Here is an 18,153-nt window from a genome sequence, read left to right on the forward strand (position 1 = left end):
TGTTGGAACATTGCTGCGGGGACTTTCTTCGATTCAGCCGCAAGAGCATTAGTGAGGTCAGGCACTGATGTTGGGTGACTAGGCCTGGCTCGCAGTCGGCGTTCCAATTCATCCCAAAGGTGTTTGATGGCGTTGAGGTCATTGCTAGACTTCCATGTTCAAGTCTTGCCATAGATTTTCAAGCCAATTTAAGTTAAAACTGTAACTAGGCCACTCAGGAACATTCCAAGTAATCTTGGTAAGCAACTCCAGTGTGTTTGTCCTTGTGTTTTAGGTTATTGTTCTGCTGAAAGGTTGATTTGTCTCCCCCGTGTCTGCTGGAAAGCAGACAACCAGGTTTTCCTCTAGGATTTTGTCTGTGCTTAACTCTATTCCATTTATTTTTATCCTTAACTCCCTAGTCCTTTCCGATGACAAGCATACACATAACATGATGCAGCCACCACCATATGAAGAGTGGTACTCAGTGATGTGTTGGATTTGCCCCAAACATAAAGTTTTTTATTCAGGACATTAAGTGAATTTATGCATATTCAATATTCAACGTCTGCTAATAATATTCAATGTCTGCTTTTTTATTTTTACCCATCTACCAATAGGTGCCCTTCTTTGCAAGATATTGGAAAACCTCCCTGGTCCTTGTGGTTGAATCTGTGTTTGAAATTCACTGCTTGACCGAGGGACCTTACAGATAATTGAATGTGTGGGGTACAGAGATGAGGAAGTCATTCAAAAATCATGTTTAACACGGTTATTGCACACAGTGAGTCCATGCAATTTATTGGGTGACCTGTTAAGGACATTTTTACTCCTGAACTTATTTAGGCTTGCCATTACAAAGGGGCTGGATACGTAAAAACATAATTCCTCTTTGACATTATAGGGTATTGGGTGTAGGGCAGTCACACACAATCTACATGTAATCCATTTTAAATCCAGGCTTTCTGTTGGCACTGGTATTGTGTATAACCTTCTCAGGCATGAAACATGGACTGTTTCCCAGATAGCTCACGCCCACATCCAACACCACAACATGACACAGAGAACATGAAGATTTACAGCACCTGCTACACAGCCCATTTCTCAACCTGCAACTAAGAATAGCCTACTGTATGGATGCTACGGCAGACATGGCTGGGAATCGATCCTGCAGCTCTCCGTAACATCGTTGATGGCCTGACCAATGAGCCAGCAGCAGAACACAACCCACACCTTTTAACCCCATCTCCTGTGACCTCACATCATGCACGCTGGACAAACAAGACTCAGAAATGACCATGTCATTATCTCCCACAGAATGGGAACTGAGAGAGAGGCTATTAACAAGGGCCATTATAATGTTTCTTGTCACATCTCAGTGCACCTGGTGTCTGACCTTCTGCTCCGTCTGGTCATTCAGCAAGATGCATGGCCGGACACCGGATGACCAAGGGACATATTCCACTTAATATAACCACACTCCTATTCGAGACCTGGACCCCATTGACTAAAATATTTACAAGCCACTATACGAGTATTATTGTCAAGTGGTACCTTAATAATTTTGTAGAGCCAAGAGAACTACTGAAATATGTCACGTACAGTGCCTTCGGAAAGTATTCAGAACCCTTGACTTTTTTGTGTTACAGCCTTATTCTAAAATTGATTAAATTGTTTTTTTCCTTCATTAATTTACAAACAATACCCTGGAATGACAAATCAAAAACCATTTTATAGACATTTTTGCTAATAAAATAAAAATGACATCACATTTACATAAGCATTCAGACCCGTTACTCAGTACTTTGTTGAAGTACCTTTGGCAGCAATTACAGCATACACCTGTATTTGGGGATTTTCTCTCATTCTTCTCTGCAGATCCTCTCAAGCTCTGTCAGGTAGGATGGGGAACGTTGTTGCACAGCTATTTTGAAGTTTCTCTAGAGATGTTCTATTTGGTTCAAGTCCGGGCTATAGCTGGTCACTCAAGGACATTCAGAGACTTGTCCCGAAGCCATTCCTGCGTTGTCTTGGCTGTGGGCATATGGTCGTTGTCCTGTTGGAAGGTGAACCTTCACCCCATTCTGAGGTCCTGAGCGCTTTAGAGACAAGGATGTCTCTGTACTTTGATCAGTTCATCTTTGCCTCAATCCTGACTAGTCTCCCAGTCCGTTCCGCTGAAAAACATCCCCCCACAGCTTGATGCTGCCACCACCTTGCTTCACCGTAGAGATGGTGCTTGGTTTCCTCCAGACTTGGCGCTTGGCATTCAGTCCAAAGAGTTCAATCTTGGTTTTATCAGACCAGAGAATCTTATTTATCATGATCTGTGTCTTTAGGTGCCTTTTGGCAAACTCCAAGCGGGCTGTCGTGTGCCTTACTGAGGGACTTCCATCTGGCCACTCGACCATAAAGGCCTGATTGTTGGTGCTGCAGAGATTGTTGTCCATCTGGAAGGTTCTCCCATCTCCACAGACGAACTCTAGAGCTGTCAGAATGACCATCGGGTTCTTGGTCACCTCCCTGATCAAGGCCCTTCTCCCCCGATTGCTCAGTTTGGCCTGGCGGCCAGCTCTAGGGAGAGTCTTGGTGGTTCCAAACGTCTTCCATTTAAGAAGCATGTGTTCTTGGGGACGTTCAATCATTTCTTTTGTACCCTTCCCCATATCTGTGCTTCGACACAATCCTGTCTCGAAGCTCTACAGACAATTCCTTCGATTTCATGGCTTGGTTTTTGCTCTGACATGAACTGTCATCTGTGGGACCTTAAATAGACAGGTATGTACCTTTCCAAATCAATTGAATTTACCACAGGTGGACTCTAAGTTGTAGAAATATCTCAAGGATTATCAATGGAAACAGGATGCACCTGAGCTCAATTTCAAGTCTCATAGCAAAGGGTCTGAATACTTCTGTAAATAAGGTATTTTTAGTTTTGCTTTGTCGTTATGCCATATTGTGTGTAGATTGCTGAGGATTCATTTGGAAAAAGTCAAGGGGTCTGAATACTTTCCGAAGGCACTGTATATTGTCGTGTCTTTAGCTATGCCGAATTAAGTGATGTGCTATTCTATAAAAGCATTTTTCTGTAATTAATATTACCTGATTTAAGCTACTCAGGTAAATAATTAACGAGAAAGTCGGAGCACCACGAAAGAATGTTTATGGAGCTGTTATCTTCCGAATAAACTCTTAAAGATCTGGTAATATTTTACGTCAGTAGCAGTCAATATTTAATCCTCGCCTTATTTAGTCTCATCTGAAAGTTGTAAATTCTTGGTTATCTTCACGAACCCTGGCTAACAAGTTGAATCAGCAATACAAAATTTGGTTTAATGATTTATTTACTAAATACCTTACTAATCACACAGAATTACATATACAGTGCCTTGCGAAAGTATTCGGCCCCCTTGAACTTTGCGACCTTTTGCCACATTTCAGGCTTCAAACATAAAGATATAAAACTGTATTTTTTTGCGAAGAATCAACAACAAGTGGGAGACAATCAAGAAGTGGAACGACATTTATCGGATATTTCAAACTTTTTTAACAAATCAAAAACTGAAAAATTGGGTGTGCAAAATTATTCAGCCCCCCTTAAGTTAATACTTTGTAGCGCCACCTTTTGCTGCGATTACAGCTGTAAGTCGCTTGGGGTATGTCTCTATCAGTTTTGCACATCGAGAGACTGAAATTTTTTCCCATTCCTCCTTGCAAAACAGCTCGAGCTCAGTGAGGTTGGATGGAGAGCATTTGTGAACAGCAGTTTTCAGTTCTTTCCACAGATTCTCGATTGGATTCAGGGCTGGACTTTGACTTGGCCATTCTAACACCTGGAAATGTTTATTTTTGAACCATTCCATTGTAGATTTTGCTTTATGTTTTGGATCATTGTCTTGTTGGAAGACAAATCTCTGTCCCAGTCTCAGGTCTTTTGCAGACTCCATCAGGTTTTCTTCCAGAATGGTCCTGTATTTGGCTCCATCCATCTTCCCATCAATTTTAACCATCTTCCCTGTCCCTGCTGAAGAAAAGCAGGCCCAAACCATGATGCTGCCACCACCATGTTTGACAGTGGTGATGGTGTGTTCAGGGTGATGAGCTGTGTTGCTTTTATGCCAAACATAACGTTTTGCATTGTTGCCAAAAAGTTCAATTTTGGTTTCATCTGACCAGAGCACCTTCTTCCACATGTTTGGTGTGTCTCCCAGGTGGCTTGTGGCAAACTTTAAACAACACTTTTTATGGATATCTTTAAGAAATGGCTTTCTTCTTGCCACTCTTCCATAAAGGCCAGATTTGTGCAATATACGACTGATTGTTGTCCTATGGACAGAGTCTCCCACCTCAGCTGTAGATCTCTGCAGTTCATCCAGAGTGATCATGGGCCTCTTGGCTGCATCTCTGATCAGTCTTCTCCTTGTATGAGCTGAACGTTTAGAGGGACGGCCAGGTCTTGGTAGATTTGCAGTGGTCTGATACTCCTTCCATTTCAATATTATCGCTTGCACAGTGCTCCTTGGGATGTTTAAAGCTTGGGAAATCTTTTTGTATTCAAATCCAGCTTTAAACTTCTTCACAACAGTATCTCGGACCTGCCTGGTGTGTTCCTTGTTCTTCATGATGCTCTCTGCGCTTTTAACGGACCTCTGACACTATCACAGTGCAGGTGCATTTATACGGAGACTTGATTACACACAGGTGGATTGTATTTATCATCATTAGTCATTTAGGTCAACATTGGATCATTCAGAGATCCTCACTGAACTTCTGGAGAGAGTTTGCTGCACTGAAAGTAAAGGGGCTGAATAATTTTGCACGCCCAATTTTTAAGTTTTTAATTTGTTAAAAAAGTTTGAAATATCCATAAATTTCGTTCCACTTCATGATTGTGTCTCACTTGTTGTTGATTCTTCACAAAAATACAGTTTTATATCTTTATGTTTGAAGCCTGAAATGTGGCAAAAGGTCAAGGGGGCCGAATACTTTCGCAAGGCACTGTACACAGAATGAATCATACATTGATGGACCTGGTGACAGGAGCCGATATAGCGGCTGGTTACACAAAGAAAGGGGGGGTTTGAGTGAAAGAGTGGGAAGACTGAGGAACAAAGGGAGAAGCTATGCTATCGTAAATACAGTATCTCATGCATTCTAAATTACCACCCATTTTAAAAAGGAAAATCTAATAAATATTTACTCTGAGCTGCGCTTCGGTAGATTGGTTGTCGATGGAAGGCCGGTTTGTCCTTTGAAGAATGTCTCTTGGTGAACTGGAGCATGGTAGAATGTCCATCCTGTCTCCCTGTAGCGCTGTCTTAGGCGTCTCACAGTACGGGCATTGCAATTTATTGCCGTGGCCACATCTGCAGTCCTCATGCCTCCTTGCAGCATGCCTAAGGCACATTCACGCAGGTGAGCAAGGACCCTGGGCATCTTTCTTTTGGTGTTTTTCAGAGTCAGTAGAAAAATCTCTTTAGTGACCTAAGTTTTCATACCTGACCTTAATTGCCTACCGTCTGTAAGCTGTTAGTGTCTTAACAACCATTCCACAGGTGCATGTTCATTAATTGTTTATGGTTCATTAAATGAGCATGGGTAATAGTGTTTAAACCCTTTACAATGAAAATCTGTGAAGTTATTTGAATTTTTACGAATTATCTTTGTCAGACAGGGTCCTGAAACGTTAATTTTTTTGCTGAGTTTATCTCTGAAGGTTTAGATCTTGAGTTAGTCACCTCATACAAGTTCTGTACTTCGGAGTATGGCTAGACGGTACACTGTCCTTCTCTCAGCACATATCAAAGCTGCAGGCTAAAGGTAAATCTAGACTTGGTTTCCTCTATTGTAGTCAATCGCTCCTCTTTCACCCCAGATGCCGTACTAACCCTGATTCAGATGACCATCCTATCCATGCTGGATTACGGAAACATCATTTATAGATCGGTAGGTAAGGGTGCTCTCGAGCGGCTAGATGTTCTGTACCATTCGGCAGTCAGATTTGCCACCAATGCTCCTTATAGGACACATCACTGCATCACTATATACTCCTCTGTAAACTGGTCATCTCTGTATACCCGTCGCAAGACACACTGATTGATGCTTATTTATAAAACCCTCTTAGCCCTCACTCCCTCCTATCTGAGATATCTACTGCAGGCCTCATTCTCCAAATACAACATCCGTTCTGCCAGTCACATTATGTTAAAAGTCCCCAAAGCACACACATCCCTGGGTCGCTCGTCTATAAAGTTCGTTGCAGCTAGCAACTGGAACGAGCTGCAACAAACACTCAAACTGGACAGTTTTATCTCAATCTCTTCATTCAAAGACCCAATTATGGACACACTTACTGACAGTTGTGGTTGCTTTGCGTGATGTATTGTTGTCTCTACCTTCTTTAACTTTGTGCTGTTGTCTGTGCCCAATAATGTTTGTACCATGTTTTGTGCTGCTACCATGTTGTGTTGCTACCGTGCTGTGTTGTCATGTGTTGCTGCCTTGCTATGTTGTTGTTTCTTTATGTAGTGTTGTGTTGTCTCTCTTATCGTGATGTGTGTTTTGTCCTATATTTATATTTATTTATATATTTTTCCCAGCCCCCGTCCGTCCCCGCAGGAGGCATTTTGCCTTTTTGTAGGCCTTCATTTTTAAATAAGATTTTGTTCTTAACTGACTTGCCCAGTTAAAATTTGAACCAAGACGGCGCTGCAGTAGGACGTGTGTGTCTATCTTTGTCTTATCCCATGTAAATAGCCGGTCTTTTTCATATATATCTTAATCTCACAATCTATCTTCAAATTAAATATACTTTCCGGCAACCCGCCACACCCAATGTGGTACGGATCTGCTATTTTTATTCCTTATAACTTGAACTTCCATAAGGAGCGAGCCAGCAAACTAGCTACTAGTCTTTGTTAGCCACGGCTAGCGGTCCTCGCCTTTTCCCCCCCGTCATCAGCCAGCCTTAGCTCGGACAACACCTGCCAGTCTGCACAGCGCGATATCAACGCATAGCATATCGGACTACTTCTCTCTACCATATCACCGGATTCCTACTGCTCTGGACCATTACACCGGATCATTACTCCGGATCATCGCAGCTAGCTAGCTGCAAAAGTGTGGCTACTGTTAGCCTCTGTCCCGAAGCAAGCACCAGCTAGCCTTGAGCTAGCTTCGAGCTAGGCCCATATTCTAACTAATTTTAGGGCTACAATACCTCCTTTGCGAATTGGCCTGGACCCTTTATTGTCGACACGGAGCCCCGCCGATCCATCACGAGTGGACTGCCGACGTGATCCCCGATGTGGTCTCAACAGGCTTTTATGTTACGATGTTGTCGAACAACTAGCCTCGGCTCGCTAGCTTTTCTGACCGCTGTGTCCCCTGCTCGCCTAGCGTAGTAGTGACTACCGAACATCACCCTGACTCACCTTTTGCTGCTCTTTTGACCCTATGATCACGGCTACACAGCTGATGGACTGTTTCAATAACACGGTGCCTGTTTCAATAACACGGTGCCTTATTTTGTTTACTTGTCAGCCCCAGCCTCGAACTCAGGTCCTGTATGTACCTAACTAACCCGCTCTGCCCATTCATAGCCATTCACCTGTTGTTGTCTTAGCTCTCCTAATCAACACCTGTGATTGCTTTCTGCCTCTCTCTACTGATGTCTTGGATAGTTTTTACTGTTTTATTTCACTGTAGAGCCTTCAGTCCCGCTCAAAATGCCTTAGATAGCTCTTTCGTCCCACCCCATACACATGTGGAGACCTCACCTGGCTTAACTTGTCACTCCAGAGACTAAACCTCTCTCCTCGTCACTCAACACCTAGGTTTACCTCCACTCTACTCACATACTACCATACCCTTGTCTGTACATTATGCCTTGAATCTATTCTACCACGCCCAGACAACTGCACCTTTTATTCTCTTTTATTCTCAGTTCTTATAGCCTTTAGCCGTACAAATCAGCTGGGCTTGACAATCTGGACCCTCTATTTCTGAAACTATCCGCCGCCATTGTCGCAACCCCTATTACCAGCCTGTTCAACCTCTCTTTCATATCGTCTGAGATCCCCAAGGACTGGAAAGCTGCCGCAGTCATCCCCCTCTTCAAAGGGGGAGACACCCTGGACCCAAACTGTTACAGACCTATATCCATCCTGCCCTGCCTATCTAAGGTCTTCGAAAGCCAAGTCAACAAACAGGTCACTGACCATCTCGAATCCCACCGTACCTTCTCCGCTGTGCAATCTGGTTTCCGAGCCGGTCACGGGTGCACCTCAGCCACGCTCAAGGTACTAAACGATATCATAACCGTCATCGATAAAAGACAGTACTGTGCAGCCGTCTTCATCGACCTTGCCAAGGCTTTCGACTCGGTCAATCACCATATTCTTATCGGCAGACTCAGTAGCCTCGGTTTTTCGGATGACTGCCTTGCCTGGTTCACCAATTACTTTGCAGACAGAGTTCAGTGTGTCAAATCGGAGGGCATGGTGTCCGGTCCTCTGGAACTCTCTATGGGGGTGCCACAGGTTTCAAACCTCGGGCCGACTCTTTTCTCTGTATATATCAATGATGTTGCTCTTGCTGCGGGTGATTCCCTGATCCACCTCTACGCAGACGACACCATTCTATATACAACGAGCTTCAATGCCATACAACACTCCTTCCGTGGCCTCCAACTGCTCTTAAACGCTAGTAAAACCAAATGCATGCTTTTCAACCGTTCGCTGCTTGCACCCGCACGCCTGACCAGCATCACCACACTGGATGGTTCCAACCTTGAATATGTGGACATCTATAAGTACCTAGGTGTCTGGCTAGACTGTAAACTCTCCTTCCAGACTCATATCAAACATCTCCAATCGAAAATCAAATCAAGAGTCGGCTTTCTATTCCGCAACAAAGCCTCCTTCACTCACGCCGCCAAACTTATCCTAGTAAAACTGACTATCCTACCGATCCTCGACTTCGGCGATGTCATCTACAAAATTGCTTCCAACACTCTACTCAGCAAACTGGATGCAGTTTATCACAGTGCCATCCGTTTTGTCACTAAAACACCTTATACCACCCACCACTGCGACTTGTACGCTCTAGTCGGCTGGCCCTCGCTACATATTCGTCGCCAGACCCACTGGCTCCAGGTCATCTACAAGTCCATGCTAGGTAAAGCTCCGCCTTATCTCAGTTCACTGGTCACGATGGCAACACCCATCCGTAGCACGCGCTCCAGCAGGTGTATCTCACTGATCATCCCTAAAAACAACACCTCATTTGGCCACCTTTCGTTCCATTTCTCTGCTGCCTGTGACTGGAACGAATTGCAAAAATCGCTGAAGTTGGAGACTTTTATCTCCCTCACCAATTTCAAACATCTGCTATCTGAGCAGCTAACCGATCGCTGCAGCTGTACATAGTCTATCGGCAAATAGCCCACCCATTTTTACCTACCTCATCCCCATACTGTTTTTATTTATTTACTTTTCTGCTCTTTTGCACACCAATATCTCTACCTGTACATGACCATCTGATCATTTATCACTCCAGTGTTTATCTGCAAAATTGTAATTATTTGCCTACCTCATGCCTTTTGCACACAATGTATATAGACTCCCCTTTTTTTCCTACTGTGTTATTGACTTGTTAATTGTTTACTCCATGTGTAACTCTGTGTTGTCTGCTCACACTGCTATGCTTTATCTTGGCCAGGTCGCAGTTGCAAATGAGAACTTGTTCTCAACTAGCCTACCTGGTTAAATAAAGGTGAAATAAAATAAAAATAAAAAGTACCCTTATCCAACTCCTCCTCTGTTCCTCTTGTGATGTAGAGGTTAACCCAGGCCCTCTATCCCACAGTTCCACTCCTATTCCCCAGACACTATCATTTGTTGACTTCTGTAACCGTAAAAGCCTTGGTTTTATGCAAGTTAACGTCAGAAGCCTCCTTGCAAAGTTTGTTTTATTCACTGCTTTAGCACATTGCGCCAAACCCTGATGTCCGATCCGTGACTGAATCCTGGCTTAAATTTCCATCCCCAACTACAACATTTTCCGACAAGATAGAACTGCCAAAGGGGGTGGAGTTGAAATCTACTGCAGAGAGAACTTACAAAATAGCCCCCTACAAAATAGCCCCCGGAAGTTAGGAACCAATATACACAGGCAGTTAGGAAAGCAAAGACTAGCTTTTTCAAACAGAACTTTTCATCCTGTAGGACAAACCCAAAACGTTCTGGGACACTGTAACGTCCATGGAGAATAAGAGCACCTCCACCCAGCTGCCCACTGCACTGAGGCTAGGAAACACTGTCACCACCAATAACTCTACAATAATCGAGAATTTCAATAATCATTTTTCTACGGCGGGCCATGCTTTCCATCTGGCTACCCCCTACCCAGGTCAAATCCAGATAGCTGATGTTCTGAAAGAGCTGCAAAAAAATGGACCCCTACAAATCAGCTGGGCTGGACAATCTGGACCCTCTCTTTCTAAAATTATCCGCCGCAATTGTTGCAATCCATATTACTAGCCTGTTCAACCTCTTTCATATCGTCTGAGATCCCTAAAGACTGGAAAGCTACTGCGGTCATCCCCCCTCATCAAAGGGGATGACACTCTACACCTAAACTGTTACAGACCTATATCTCTCCTACTCTGCCTTTCTAAAGTCTTCAAAAGCCTTCTCCGCTATGCAATCTGTTTTCCGAGCTGGTCATGGGTGCACCTCAGCCACGCTCTAGATCCTAAACGTTATCATAACCACCATCAATAAAAGACAATATTATGCAACTGTCTGTATTCATCGAGCTGGCCAAGGCTTTCGACTCTGTCAATCATCACATTCTTATCGGCAGACTCAACAGCCTTGGTTTCTCAAATGACTGCCTCACCTGGTTTACCAACTACTTCTCAGATAGAGTTCAGTGTGTCAAATCGGAGGGCCTGTTGTCAGGACCTCTGTCAGTCTCTATGTGGGTGCCACAGGGTTCATTTCTTGGGCCGACTCTTTTCCCTGTATACATCAATGATGTCGCTCTTGCTGCTGGTGATTCTCTGATCCACCTCTACGCAGACGACACCATTCTGTATACTTCTGGCCCTTCTTTGGACACTGTATTAACAAACCTCCAGATGAGCTTCTATACCATACAACACTCCATCCGTGGCCACCAACTGCTCTTAAATGCTAGTAAAACTAAATCCATGCTCTTCAACCGATCGCTGCCCGCACCCGCCCGCCCGCCCATCTTGCATCACTACTCTGGACGGTTCTGACTTCGAATATGTGGACAACTACAAATACCTAGGTGTCTGGCCAGACTGTAAACTCTCCTTCCAGACTCACATTAAGAATCTCCAATCCAAAATTAAATCTAGAATCAACTTTCTTTTTCTCAACAAAGCATCCTTCATTAAAGCTGCCAAACATACCCTCGTAAACCTGACAATCCTACCGATCCTTGACTTCGGTGATGTCATTTACAAAATAGCCTCCAACACTCTACTCATCAAATTAGATGTAGTCTATCTGCTTTGTCACCAAAGCCCCATATACTACCCACCACTGTGACCTGTATGCTCTCGTTGGCTGGCCCTCGCTTCATATTCGTTGTCAAACCCACTGGCTACAGGTAGTCTATAAGTCTTTGCTAGGTAAAGCCTCATCGTATCTCAGCTCACTGGTCACCATACCAGCACCCAGCCGTTGTATGCTCTCCAGCAGGTATATTTCACTGGTCACCCCAAAGCAAACTCCTCCTTTGGCTGCGATTTTTCTATTGTGTTATTGTCTGTACGTTTGTTTATTCCATGTGTAACTTGTTTGTGTCACACTGCTTTACTCTATCTTGGCCAGGTCGAAGAAATTGTTCTCAACTGGCCTACCTGGTTAAATAAAGATGAAATTTAAAAAATGAAGATTCAATAAAATGACAAATTATAAAGTATCTGGGCTGTCATCCAGTGCCCCTTCAGGTGGACTCTGCTGTGCTGAGACAGCGACAGAGGACAGCAGAGTGAAGAGACATGCTGTTACCTGCATCTTCTCGATACCTGCAGGGCAACCTCCTCCAGCCATAAGCCACTGAATACGGTCTCCATGCTACATCCTGCTGCCTCTCTCAGGGCTCTCAACCTATTTTCCCTCAGATTAACACCATTAGTTCAGTTTTTAATCGTGCTGTACTGGAGCAGCAGTGGGGAAGTGGAAGGAGAGCTATTTGTTTAAGTCATCTTGGTTCAACGAATGAATTCACTATCACACACCACAAACAAATGGGCACAATCTTTGGAATAGGGATCATAACCTCATCATAAGTCATTATTACTGGCATAGAGATTGAGTGGGGTCCTCCCGGGTGGCGCAGTGGTTAAGGGCGCTGTACTGCAGCGCCAGCTGTGCCACCAGAGACTCTGGGTTCACGCCAAGGCTCAGCGCAAGAGGGACTGAATGAATGAAGAAGGAATATTTGCAATCAAAGCTTATGTTCAAGATGAGATTAATTTTAAAGCAAGTTACTGTATGAAGAAAGGGCTATTTTTTAACAGATGATTAAAATGGTAGTTTAGGAGATATACTCTACAGTAAAGGGTTTATTCTTTGAATGTGAAGGTGACCTGAAACTCAGGACTCGGGAGCTTAATCTGAAGGGTGTGTTCTTTGTGCAGATTGTGACTGCACTGTGGCATTGTTTCTGTAAAAAGAGGTTGAGCACATCAATTGTAGGCTACTAATGTATTTGTGACTGTATAGTATTTTTGTGGGCATATACTGGCTATTGTGTGTGCGTATGCTTGCATGTGTGTGAGTGGGCTGACACGGTGCCCTCTGTCTGTTCTCTCTTCAGTGCTGGCAGTGTACTCCTGTGACAGATGTGGCCCTCCAGCACCTTCTCTCCAAAGATGGATACAGTAGAGAGAATGAAGGGATGTGAGAGAGCGAAAAAATAGTTAAGAGGTAAAAATAGAGGGATACAGTAGAGAGACAGATGGAGAGATGATGCTGCAGCGTGTTATGAGAAAGAGAGGTGCATTAGATTGAGAGATCTCAGGAATACACTGTTTTAAATCCATATTTTCCTTCCCTGATCTCATCTTTCTTTCACAGTGCATATTTTCTGTAACTTCTCATATGGTCAGTGCATTCTAAGACCTGATTTAACAGGATTGTGGGCTCATGATGGGTTCGATCCCACCATTGTTCTAGAAATTGGAGTAATTACGTAAGTTGTCATGCAGGTGAAAGAGGACCCAAAAGCGACTTGGCGAAAACAGAGTCTTTAATCCAGTAAAGTAAATACAATCAAAAAACACAACTTTCACTCGAAATGATGAGGACAAACTGGAGACTCGATCTTGAACAGCAGGTGAACAGCAGGTTGCCTCAGGAAGGCACTTGAACCAAACAGACTCAGACACCTGCTCACCACGCAGCATCTGAGGAAAACACGACACGACAGGGCGATACACAAACACAGCACGGTGAATTCTAGACAAGGAACCGACAGGGCAGAAACGAATAACAAGGAGAGAAATAGGGACTCTAATCAGGGAAAAGGATCGGGAACAGGTGTGGGAAGACTAAATGATTGATTAGGGGAATAGGAACAGCTGGGAGCAGGAACGGAACGATAGAGAGAAGAGAGAGCGGGAGAGTGAGAGAGGGAGGGGGAGAGAGAGGGATAGAAAGAGGGAAAGAACCTAATAAGACCAGCAGAGGGAAACGAATAGAAGGAGAAGAACAGGGACAAGGCATGATAATCAATGACAAAACATGACATAAGTGCTCTGTGGGACTGGGTAAATCCTCACATACGCTGGGGTCATGACCCTGCGCTCTCAGGGACTGAGCCTGGAGTTGATGTAGAGTAGGCCTTAATATGTCTGGGATACAGATCATTTCATGACACTTGAAGTGACACATTAAACAGCTATACTTGTACTATTGCTATTTCTACTGTTTCCTGTCAGATCATTCACCCTCATTGACACAGAGGGCAGGTGGCAGTAAAGCTGAATAGTGGAGAAGGATTCACTCCAACATCATTCTAAGTAGGAGTAAGTGTTATTGTGCTGCAACACCGCTCGATCCCAGAGAAGTTCAATTTGGTCAAAGGTATGGAACTCGTGTGTTTTCTAAGTTTCGCACTCTGCTCTGCGACTCTCTGCCGAGAGTTTACATGTTTGAACATCAGGAGAATTGAGAATTTCAATAAGCATTTTTCTACGGCTGGCCATGCTTTCCACCTGGCTACTCCTACCCCGGTCAACAGCACTGCTCCCCCAACAGCAACTCGCCCAAGCCTTCCCCATTTCTCCTTCTCCCAAATCCATTCTGCTGATGTTCTGAAAGAGCTGAAAAATCTGGACCCCTACAAATCAGCCGGGCTAGACAATCTGGACCCTTTCTTTCTAAAATTATCTGCCGAAATTGTTGCCACCCCTATTACTAGCCTGTTCAACCTCTCTTTCGTGTCGTCTGAGATTCCCAAAGATTGGAAAGCAGCTGCGGTCATCCCCCTCTTCAAAGGGGGGGACACTCTTGACCCAAACTGCTACAGACCTATATCTATCCTACCATGCCTTTCTAAGGTCTTCGAAAGCCAAGTCAACAAACAGATTACCGACCATTTTGAATCTAACCATACCTTCTCTGCTATGCAATCTGGTTTCAGAGCTGGTCATGGGTGCACCTCAGCCACGCTCAAGGTCATAAACGATATCTTAACCACCATCGATAAGAAACATTACTGTGCATCCGTATTCATTGATCTGGCCAAGGCTTTCGATTCTGTCAACCACCACATCCTCATCGGCAGACTCGACAGCCTTGGTTTCTCAAATGATTGCCTCGCCTGGTTCACCAACTACTTCTCTGATAGAGTTCAGTGTGTCAAATCGGAGGGTCTGCTGTCCGAACCTCTGGCAGTCTCTATGGGGGTGCCACAGGGTTCAATTCTTGGACCGACTCTCTTCTCTGTATACATCAATGAGGTCGCTCTTGCTGCTGGTGAGTCCCTGATCCACCTCTACGCAGACGACACCATTCTGTATACTTCCGGCCCTTCTTTGGACACTGTGTTAACAACCCTCCAGGCAAGCTTCAATGCCATACAACTCTCCTTCCGTGGCCTCCAATTGCTCTTAAATACAAGTAAAACTAAATCCATGCTCTTCAACCGATCGCTACCTGCACCTACCCGCCTGTCCAACATCACTACTCTGGACGGCTCTGACTTAGAATACGTGGACAACTACAAATACTTAGGTGTCTGGTTAGACTGTAAACTCTCCTTCCAGACCCATATCAAACATCTCCAATCCAAAGTTAAATCTAGAATTGGCTTCCTATTTCGCAACAAAGCATCCTTCACTCATGCTGCCAAACATACCCTTGTAAAACTGACCATCCTACCAATCCTCGACTTTGGCGATGTCATTTACAAAATAGCCTCCAATACCCTACTCAACAAATTGGATGCAGTCTATCACAGTGCAATCCGTTTTGTCACCAAAGCCCCATATACTACCCACCATTGCGACCTGTACGCTCTCGTTGGCTGGCCCTCGCTTCATACTCGTCGCCAAACCCACTGGCTCCATGTCATCTACAAGACCCTGCTAGGTAAAGTCCCCCTTATCTCAGCTCGCTGGTCACCATAGCATCTCCCACCTGTAGCACACGCTCCAGCAGGTATATCTCTCTGGTCACCCCCAAAACCAATTCTTTCTTTGGCCGCCTCTCCTTCCAGTTCTCTGCTGCCAGTGACTGGAACGAACTGCAAAAATCTCTGAAACTGGAAACACTTATCTCCCTCACTAGCTTTAAGCACCAACTGTCAGAGCATCTTACAGATTACTGCACCTGTACATACCCACCTATAATTTAGCCCAAACAACTACCTCTTTCCCAACTGTATTTAATTTATTTATTTATTTTGCTCCTTTGCACCCCATTATTTTTATGTCTACTTTGCACATTCTTCCATTGCAAAACTACCATTCCAGTGTTTTACTTGCTATATTGTATTTACTTTGCCACCATGGCCTTTTTTGCCTTTACCTCCCTTCTCACCTCATTTGCTCACATTGTATATAGACTTGTTTATACTGTATTATTGACTGTATGTTTGTTTTACTCCATGTGTAACTCTGTGTCGTTGTATCTGTCGAACTGCTTTGCTTTATCTTGGCCAGGTCGCAATTGTAAATGAGAACTTGTTCTCAACTTGTCTACCTGGTTAAATAAAGGTGAAATAAAAATAAATAAAAAGGAGACAAAAAATAATGGCTCCGTTCAGTGCTGAGGACATCTCCTTGGAGAGAGCAGCTTTCAACAATCCTGTCACGCCTTGGTCATTGTATTTTGTGTTTTCGTTATATATTTGGTCAGGCCAGGGTGTGACATGGATTTATATATTGTATTTTCGTATTGGGGTTTGTAGTATTTGGGATTGCGGCTGAGTAGGGGTGTTGTATAGGCTTGGCTGCCTGAGGCGGTTCTCAATCAGAGTCAGGTGATTCTCGTTGTCTTTGATTGGGAACCGTATTTAGGTAGCCTGGTTTCGCTTTGTATTTCGTGGGTGATTGTTCCTGTCTCTGTGTAGTTTCACCAGATAGGCTGTAATTAGGTGTCACGTTCCGTTTGTTGTTTTTGTATTTGTATAGTTCTTTCATGTGTCACTTTTTTCATTAAAGTCATGAGTAACCACCACGCTGCATTTCGGTCCGACTCTCTTTCTACAAACGAAGAACATCGTTACAAATCCTCTCGTAGTGACTCATTCACTAAGCTATATTCAAATGGATGTCAGAAAGGACACCATCACACGATTAGATTAGTGATAAAATAATTTAAATGTTGAAAGATAATGATGAAATAATTCCACTCTGAAACCTTAGAATTGTATGAAATGTATTAGAGTCATACATTTATAATCTGATGATGTGTGTAGTTTTAGTCAGAATTAGGTTAAACAATGTGTCTGTATAGAGGGAAAACACAGACTGTCTGAGCAAGGTGTAGCTTCGGAGCCGACCTGGCTAGGCCTCTGAGAGACTTGGGAGAGGACAGGGAATACTTCTCAAGGTCTCAGGTCAGCTAGGCCTCTGAGAGATCTTGGAGAGAGGACAGGGAGTACTTCTCAAGGTCTCAGTTCAGCTAGGCCTCTGAGAGATCTTGGAGAGAGGACAGGGAGTACTTCTCAAGGTCTCAGGTCAGCTAGGCCTCTGAGAGATCTTGGAGAGAGGACAGGGAGTACTTCTCAAGGTCTCAGGTCAGCTAGGCCTCTGAGAGATCTTGGAGAGAGGACAGGGAGTACTTCTCAAGGTTTCAGGTCAGCTAGGCCTCTGAGAGATCTTGGAGAGAGGACAGGGAGTACTTCTCAAGGTCTCCAGAATTTCGGGGAAATGGAACTGTCGGCTGGGTAGTGATACAAGTGGTGAGAACTGGGGAGAAGGATAAAACTCACCTACTGTTTCACCTATGTATGTGCGTAGGGTACCTACTGTTTGTGTGGAAGTATGTGCGCAGCTATAAAATGGATGTTTTTGTATTCTAAACTTTAGAATGTTCTCTGAATAAACTGTACTAGCCTTTTGCATGAACTGAGTCTTTGACTAATTATTATTAAACCCATGGTCTTACAAACCTCGGGGATTGGACAAAGCTATTGGTTGATTGATAGTTATTATCATTGGGATTGAAAATTCCCATGACAATTATGCCTGCACAATTCAAGTTGAGCGTGTGCTTTAAAAAATAAATAAATAGCAAAGGCAATGTTTTTACATTAGCAGCCCTTGTGGTATTGAATTATTCACACCCTAATAGCCATTTACACTCACATATGGCATAGTCCACTGGTATATCAACACCAGTTAACAGCATCTTCTTCTCAAAGGCCTTGTGGTGTAACGGGACATCCTTGCCTGTGTGTTTTTCTTAAAGAATGGAACAGTAGTCCTTGTCTGGGGGGGGGATCAGTTACAAGGTCAGAGACAGGTGATGTAGCCCTGCCTGCAGAGTAAGAGGATGCTGCAGGGGGGAAACCACAGTAGCCTACTGTAGAGGTGAGGTGAGCTTTGCTGAGCTGAATTGAGCTGAGGAGGGGCAGGACTCCCCGTACTCCACTGGCGTTCTATTGCGCCGATACGGGAACAGG

The sequence above is a fragment of the Oncorhynchus gorbuscha genome, linkage group LG10, assembly GCF_021184085.1.
Source record: "Oncorhynchus gorbuscha isolate QuinsamMale2020 ecotype Even-year linkage group LG10, OgorEven_v1.0, whole genome shotgun sequence".
Taxonomy (NCBI): domain Eukaryota; kingdom Metazoa; phylum Chordata; class Actinopteri; order Salmoniformes; family Salmonidae; genus Oncorhynchus; species Oncorhynchus gorbuscha.